Raw genomic sequence first — 9,072 nt, 5'->3', positions numbered from 1 at the left:
TGGTTAAATACTTTCAGTGAAGAAGCATTGACCAACTTTTCATCTTTATTTTCACTTTGAATGAAGGACAGCAGAGTCTGAACATAAGACTATGGCTCTGAAATTGCACTGACACACAGTGGCAGCAGTGTGTGCCATCTATAAGATGCCCTGCAGCAACGCACCAAGGCTCCTTAGACAGCACCTTCCAACCCCGTGACCTCTACCAACTAGGACAAGGGCAGCAAATGCATGGGAACACCACCACCTGCAAGTTCCCCTGCAAGTCACACACCATCCTGACTTGAAACCATATCGTCTTTTCTTCACTGTCACTGGGTCAGACTCCTGGAACTCCCTTCCTCACAGCACTGTGGGTGTACCTACCTCACATGGACTGCAGCGGTTCAAGAAGGCAGCTCACCACCACCTTCTCAAGGGCAATTAGGGATGGACAATAAATGCTAGCCAGCGACTCCCACATCCCATGAATGAATTAAAAAAAACTGTGGCTTAGGAATGCTTGGCGCTAACTTATGTATTTTAAATGGGTCGACACCTGTGCTAAAAGAGTGGGAGGAGAAATTTCAGACTAACACAATATGCAATCGTACACTAGCGTCCTACTGTGTAATTTCAGGGTCCATTAGTCAGAATACTATGGAGAAGATTTCCTTTGTGTATTATATATAAAACACAAACATAACCTATTCTTTATAAACAGGTTTACAATTTCATACAGCTCACATAGGAAGTTTTGCCCCTTCTCAATTATTAAAAAAATGCTGAACTATTTATATTACATGCACTATTAGACATTCCTATAACACTTACCTTGCTACAACACACAAAGTACTTCACTTCTGAGGGCTGTGCTCCAGTTGAGCTATATTTATGCCTGGTTATTAAAAGGAGGAAGGTGTAGGAGTACTTTTAATATGAAGCATTTCCCTCCCCCTCTTGGTCCTTGGGAATGAAATAGATGGTGGCGATGTCTCTTGAGATAGTTGTAATTTTTACATTCTTTTCATCTCTGTGGTTTGGCATCTTATCTGGTTCTCAATGCCAAACAAAGGCATCTTAGCTGGAAAATGAAGGGCTTGGTCAAACGTATAGTGGTTCCTTTGGTGTATCCTCTGGTTAATGCCCATTTTTCACTCATCAAAACAAGGTTAACTGTGCTATATAACATTCTAGGGAACACAAATTGATTTCTATATTGATACTTTTTTAAAGATTTATTCTTATTACAATTAACATGCTCCAAAATGACATATTTCAACATGCAAGGAGACGTTAATGTGGAAAAATAAAACATTGTTCACCATTTATGTTTTTTTAACGAAAGGTCATTTAACTTTTTTCCAGATAGGCTCAATATCAGTAGCTTATGATTTACATGCCTGTGGCATTAACCTCTACTTTTTACCCCGTGGTCCCTATCTACCTCTGGGGCTAAGTTCAAAGGGTAGGGGTCAGCAGCACAAATACATAAAGCATCCATTACTGCTATTGATTCCCCCTCCTAAAAATACAATACAAAAATGATGTAGCAATAATTTCTTTTGCACACCATTCTAACACAGATGTGGGGAAAATGCAGTTGGAACACTGTCTCTTTTGACACAATATTACACAATAAAAGATCGTCGTGAATGTAGGTCCAACTGCAGTGAAAAGACTTAATCAAAGTTGGAAAATCTGACCTATTCATCAATAAATGGATCAGTATATGTTGTTCGAAACCATTTTTCTTCCAAAGCTAAGTATTCCCAGATGGAGTGACACTAATTTTTCCAGTCTGTTTCAGTTGTAGAGACAGATCTCCCACATACAATATCTCAGCAGCTGGGACCCTTTCCCAAGGCAAGTTTAAATGGCCTGACAGCTGATGGGACCTCATTAATCAACAGGGGACACGTACAGGGTCATTTCTCTAAAGCAAAAATTATTATAGTAAATTGTTGCTATTTATCATCCACAGTGACATGCTCAATGGCTTGCTGGGGTAATGTACCATTCTCCAAAAGTAGTGATGCTAAATACTGCACACTAACGTGATTCAAATTCATTTGTTAAACACACATCAGTAAACATGACAGCAAGACCCAAATTTGATTGCCTGTGTCATCTTTGAATCAGTGTTATATTCTGTTTTATGGTAATTATTGAGCTTAATAAACTGTTCGATTTCTTCTGTAAGGTTTAAATGTTCTGGCTGGAAGGCTCTGACAGTATGTTGCTGCCTGGTATGGAATTACTTTACATAACAAGTTATACTTTTATTTTATTAGTGATGCTGACTGAAGTACTGAGTACATTTTTGATATTGCATATGTCCATTGAATACAATATCGATCTCGTCCCCTTTTTGTTTTAAGTAGAATATTGTTAGAATTAGTGAGCAAAGAAACCAGAACCTTTTTTGTCCCTGCTTTTCTGCTGAAAGAGCTGGTACATGCTAGGATAGGGATTTTGGACACTTGTACCCTTTACTATGTTGGATGAATGTGGCCATGTTTCATTCTCCACCTCTCTCTTCCTTAAAAAAGACCCACCATTTCTCCCAAGCCTTCAATCACGTCCCCTAATTCCCCTCACAATGTTCACTGTCTGTTCCTGTATGTTGAGGTATTTCTGTATGTTAAAGGCACAATATAAATTGCTGTTGTTTGAGTGTTGTTTTTTTACTAATGCGGGTCGGGGGCATGGGGAACAATGTACTCACACTGAACCTGGTCCTGTCCTCACTCGAAGCTCACACACAATCTTTCCAGCCCAGGGGTCACTGGGTGGCAATCAGGAGCGGACATCCCTGCCTAGCCCAGGGGCACTAAGACCAATGATAGCACTGCTAAAGCGAAGTTGGCACGCATTAGAGAATCAAACCTTCTTCTGTTCCTTACAGCCTGGCACTATACTGGGCGAAGCCTTTATTCATTCAGACAGCAAAGGAACTTAAAGACAAAGTTTGTTAAAGCTGTGCCTTTAAGAAATATTAATTTAATCAACACTGTCACCGTGTGTGTGTTTGGAATCATGGGCTGCTGTGTTACGAACACACCTGACAGGAATACAGTGACTTCCAGCAACAAGTCAATTCTTATACTGGGTCCTGGGTAGGATGATGTTACAGTGGACTGCTTGGATGCTTCTAGCAGTGTTGGAACATCATAGCAGTAGGCAACATTAATCCTGCTTCACTGGCTGTCAAGATTTGTGAGATGCATTCTAACTGGGGTATGTGGTGACCAAGGCAGCAGTCGCACCACTGGCATAGATCTGAAATCTGTTGGCTGTGACCTAATCGACAGACATGAAGCATCCATCATCAGCAACAAAAATTTGCATTTGTACTAGCAAAATGTCCCAAGACACTTCACAGGAATGTTCAGAAAATTCAACACCCAGCCCACAGATAGTGATATTAGGACAGGTGAACAAAACCTTTATCAAAGAGACAGGTTTTAAGGAGTGTCTTAAAGGAGCAGTGACAGGTGGAGATTTGGAAAGGTCAGGGAGGGAATTCTAGAGCATAGGACCTAGGCAGCTGAAGGGATGGCTGCCAAGTGAGGCAATGGAAATCTGGGACACACAAGAGGTCAGAATTGGAGGAGCACAGAGATCTTGGATAGTTGTAGGGGTGGAGGAGGTAACAGAGATAGGGAGAGGTGAGACCACGGAGGGATTTGAAAACAGGCATGCAAATTTTAACCTCCAGCTGATGTCGGTCTAACTACTGTCAAGGTGCAGACATGGCCTCTGAGCGTTTTTGGAGAGTATGAACAGGAGGGTCAGTTCAGTCAGAACACTGAAAAAATTCTTTGCAAAGTTTTACAAGTTCCCATGTGGCCCAACTGACTAAGCACTCTTAAAAGAAAGCTTTACACCAGGCTGGAGTTAAACTGCAGGCTGTGCAAACTCTAACAGCGTGAGATGGCTTCCTACATGAAAGCACTAGATTATAATGCTCTCAGATTGTGAGGTGAGGCCTGAGCTATAATGCCAGTTTTCAGACCAATCCATATCCATTTTGCATCAGCTCAGAAGCAGATTACAAATACATCCTTATATTATTCACCAGTTCAAATTCTCCTTGAACACGTTCGACTTTTCAAATTTGTTGGGGGGTGGGGGGGAGACACAGTGATTTATAATTGTGTTGAGTTGCACAGAGTTTTGAGACAAAGCTACAGTCTGTCATCATGTGCAATGATATTGGTCCTTATATAAACTGTAAATTCACATTTGCTTTTGCCCTTTTGTTTGGTGCTGGCTCTGCACTCATTTTTCCATGAAGTGAAAAGCATGTTGAAACGAGGGGCTGTTGTAGGATTTAGCAATTAATGTACCATATGGACAGGGAAAATTAACTGATGTTATGTCTCCTTTAATTACCTGTGTAATACTTGCATGTGTTTTTGTTATGTCATGCTAGGCCCCCACCTGCCAAGAATGAGGCACATTAATTTTGTCACGAACATTGATTTTAAACTGTTACTGGAGTGAAGAAAGGACTTGTTAAACAGATCAGCCATGGCTGGAAAATACATTTGCATATTAACAGACAGTGTTTGGAAGGACAAAGCAGCCATTCCCTGACACATTCAACCCACAATGGACTTTTGATCACCAGACGTTGAAGGTGGGGGAGCTCGCATTGACTGCTAAGATGGCCGAATACACAGATGGACATGATCTAACAAGCTAGTCACATGACTAACCTGCTGGACAACCTGAATTTTTTGAATTTGTACAAACAGTTTGGGCAGAAAGCAGAATGCTCCTGGACTGTGAAGATCTCTCCTGTCTGCTCTTATCTCTTTCGCACAAGCCTCTGAATCCACTGAAGACACATGAACCCCAAGAAAGAAAAGTCTCCGACAGCGAACAAGGTTTAAGAAGAATACTGGGCCCCAACGAAAAGCAACATTTACCTGTAATCAAGAACTCTGCAGTGAGCTCGAAGACCCGTAACAAAAACTCTTCAGATATTGCCTCAAATTTTTCCACTTTATTTCTTCTGCTCTTTACTGTCACTATTTGCATATGTGTATCGTGTATGCACGCTAGCGTGGGCACGTCATGTATCCATAGGCGTCAACCGAATTAGAGTTTAAGTTTAATAAATTTCAACTTTTCTTCTTTAAACCTAAGAAAGCCTGTTTGTGCTGGTTTCTTTGCCTTTTAATTGGAAAGCGGTGAACAAGGATTCACCAAAGGGTAGCTAAAAACACGGTGTGTTTAAAATTAAACCCTGTTATGGTAAGACCAGGTGAAGGCTGAGATGGACCCCTAGACACCTTTCTCACCTGGTCATAACAGTTACCTTTGTTTTATGTTTGCCATCAGTAACGTGGGCCTAGACAGGGCCATAAATGCATGTGCGCCCCTCCCTGCCAACCATCCCCTGCCTCCCCCACCCTCTCAGCCTGTCCTATCAATAGGACAGATGCAGAGTGTAAAGGTCACAGGCTCAGCTGCCTGGGTCTGTGCCTGCAAGTAGCACTTTGGCCTCAAACAGACTAGTACCAAAATGAATGCCTAATTCATGTGTCAATACCGATAAATTATTCAATGAGGTGGGCACCTGGTCTGACCTAATCTGCTAATGTGTACCATGAGGAAGATTTTAAAATAATCTGATTCATATAATAATGTGCTCAGTAATACAACCATAATGTGTTCAAATCCTTTCCATTAAGTTAGGTATTGATTTACATTCAGCTCTGTACGATGTGTAGATTTTTTTCATGTGAAAATCGACTGGTGGATTTGACCACAGGTTGGAAAACTAGAGCAGTGGGTGTCCCATGTATTTACAGACCAATGTGAATTAAAAAGGGGCCTGCATTAAACCTCTTCCTTCAAATGGCATCTGGTAATACAATACAATACAAATCCAATGGTAAGTATTTTAATTGGATCATACCAATTGAATCCCATAAGACCTGTATATTAACTTCTGTGCATTAATCACAGGAAAGAAAGCACCTCTGGGAAACCAAATAAAGTGCCCCATACCAAAGATTAGCTGCAAACACGATCAAGAAGCCCAGTTGAGCAGTTAAGTGCAAAACTTGGTCCACATTAACCTGAATACACTCTCGACAAGAAAATAATGGTGGAGTGAGTTGAAACAATAAAACATACAGCTGCACCCATTTCTGAGACCTGCCATTACATACAAACATGCAAATTAGGAGCAGAAGTAGGTCATTCGGCCCCTCTAGCCTGCTCCGATATCCATTAAGATCATGGCTGATCTGTTTGTGTCTTGAATTCCACACTCCCATCAACCCCCTCACAAGAATCTATTACTTATCCAGCATCACAATCGTTAATCTGCAGCTGCAGCTCCAACATCAAAAGATACAGGTAGAGTTTCCACTTTGGGCACAATTGGCGACTCCTGTGCAAATTGTTCCCATTTTCAAAAGTGTTTGTTTTTTTCGCGTTTCTGCTCAAACTCGTTTGCATAATGCCGAACACAAAATCAGCCGCGAGCCAGCGCAATCGGGCAACATTTTAAAACATAATTCTTTATAAAAGAGAAAAAGTTGCTTGAAAAAATATTCCTTGATAGATTTCAGAGTGGTAACTTGGTAAAGTTTGATTAATACACCTGAAAATGGGTTTATCACACAAAAAACGTTTAATCACAGTGTCAATCCACCACCTGTGAGTAAATGGATTTGAATGACTGAAAATGACTTTTTAAAAATATACAAAACATTGTAAAAGTGACAAAAGTATTTATTTGGCTATTAAGCAAGTTGGGATGTCTTGACATCATGACACACCCTATATAAATACAAGTCTTTATTTTTCTTTATTTCCTGGTTAGATTGGGGTACAGTAGTTGGTTCCTTAGTAAATTTTTTAAAAAATCATTCAAAACCTATCAAAACATACCTAATAGTGTCCTTGGGCTGAATTTTACGAGCCACTGGACATCCGGGGTCGTGGCGGGGGTGGGGGGGCCCGTAAAATTCTGCTGGGAGAGGCCAGCCTCGACCTCCGACATTGAGAAGGCCCCGCCAGATATTATCAGCAGCGGCGAGGCCTCGGTGCGGCCTCCACCCACCCTCCACCGCCACCTAGCGGTGGGACCTTCATCTAAGTATTTAAATGAGTATTAATGAAATGTAAATTAACTTACCTGCCAACGGCAGCCATCCCACGCCATGTCATCGGGGGCGGACACTCTGTCCCCTCCATTTAAAGCAGCACTCGCGCATAATATCGCGCGGGCTGTGCGGCGGCACTTCCTTGTTGAAAGGCTGCTGCTTTCACAGCATGCTGCCGCGCTGATAAAATTCAGCCCCTTGTGTCCAAAAGATCCAGCTTAATTTTGGAGCCTCCTAAAAGGCCCGCAAATGAGTGCAATTAATGGAAACTTCCAACAGTGGTTAATTCACTCAGAGGATGTGACCAGTTTTGTGGGCCAGGCCTGTTACTAGCACAATGGCCGGAATTTTACGCCCCCACCAAAGAGCAGGGGTGGGTGGGTGGGGGGGGGGGGGGGGGTTGTTGTGTAAAATGAAGTGGGAGGCTCGGGGTGCTCTTTCCGACCCGCTCCCGCCTCCGCGTCATTTTACACGGGGTGGCGGCAGTGAAAAACGTCCCGCCCTCCCCAGCCCAATCAAGGCCCTTAAGTGCCACAAAAGATCATAGAAACCTGAGTAGCACTGAACACAATTTGTGCTTAAAGTTCTATGATTTTTTGCGCAGGTTACACTAATATCACAAGAATTGTGCTGAATAAAGCCAATGCAATTGTGTGGAAACTCCAAGCCACGAACTCAATACATGCACTGCATTATATTCTACGCATTCACTTCGGGGAATCTCAGCGCCATCATAGCCTAGGCTGATGGAACGAAAGCTGCCTCTGGTTTACAACGTATAAAGGACCAAATGGATAGAGTTTAGGCAGTTTCTGTCCAATTTTGAATCGTTATGGGACACAGCACAGAACTGGTAGCAAATGGGCAATCTCGCAGAATGAATGAAATGGAGAGGTATTGCATTGTAAAGTATGGGGCACTTTTCTGAGGTTGGGTCAAAGTAGAGAAACATGTACCGTGTGGAAACTTCAGCACATAATCTAAGCTGAAAATCCAGTGCAATATTGAGGGAGTGCTGCACTGTCGGAGGTGCCGTCTTTCAGTTGAGACATCAAACTGAGGCCCTGTCTCCCCTCTTAGGTGCAATATTTTGACAAGGAGCTGGGAAGCTGTCTCCTGTGTCCTAACCAATATTTAACACTCTATCACTAAATAAAAGTCTTCTGGTTATTACCTTGTTGCTGTTTGTGGGATCTTCCTGTGCACAAATTGACTACTGCTTTTCCTATATTATAATAGTGGCTACACTTCAAAACTACTTAATTGGCTGTAACGGACTTTGGGATGTGAAAGGTGCAGTATAAATGCAAGTTGTTCCTTTTTAACTACTATGCCTAATACCAGGTGCCTGAGGTGGGAAATGTTCTATTTTCCTTACTTGTGAGCACATAGAGTTTTCACATAAAGGTGTAAACTCCAATTCCCAGATTTGTGAGCAAATCGCCACAAAACCTGAAGAAAGCATGCCCCTCCACTATTCCTCTTTATCATTGGCTACATTTTATTTTAAATGTTTTCAAGTTCTGCCCTTCTAAGCTCATCTGCCGACCTGAACTCGCAGCCAGCATTCCCACTTCAGCCCCCGACTTCCAAAAAGTTGTCCCACAAGCAACCTCCTTGAGCAAAAGCCTCACCTATAGTGTGCTGCAGTTTACACTGCTGCTCAGAGTGTAATAGGAGGAGTCCTATTATGAAAAATGGGTCCTTGCCAGTGGAATTGCACATTACCAGCCTCGGGCCTTTGAAGGAGAATGGGCACCCTTCTTATTGCTGACTATTAACAGCTGGCTGTGGACAATGTATTATTTTATTGGGAGTTTAACTGTTTATCTTTGATAATGCAGGTTGATCAGGTGGGAAATGGAGGTCGATATCTTTGTTTAATCCCTGATATTACAGTAGTGTTTACATTTAATTGTTGCCAATGTATAGGGGAGTATATGTGAATACTCACTATCACTAC

The sequence above is a fragment of the Heterodontus francisci genome, chromosome 33 (assembly GCF_036365525.1).
Source record: "Heterodontus francisci isolate sHetFra1 chromosome 33, sHetFra1.hap1, whole genome shotgun sequence".
NCBI classification, from domain to species: Eukaryota; Metazoa; Chordata; class Chondrichthyes; order Heterodontiformes; family Heterodontidae; genus Heterodontus; species Heterodontus francisci.
The sequence above is the reverse complement of the archived record's forward strand: the minus strand, read 5'-3'. Positions refer to the sequence as shown.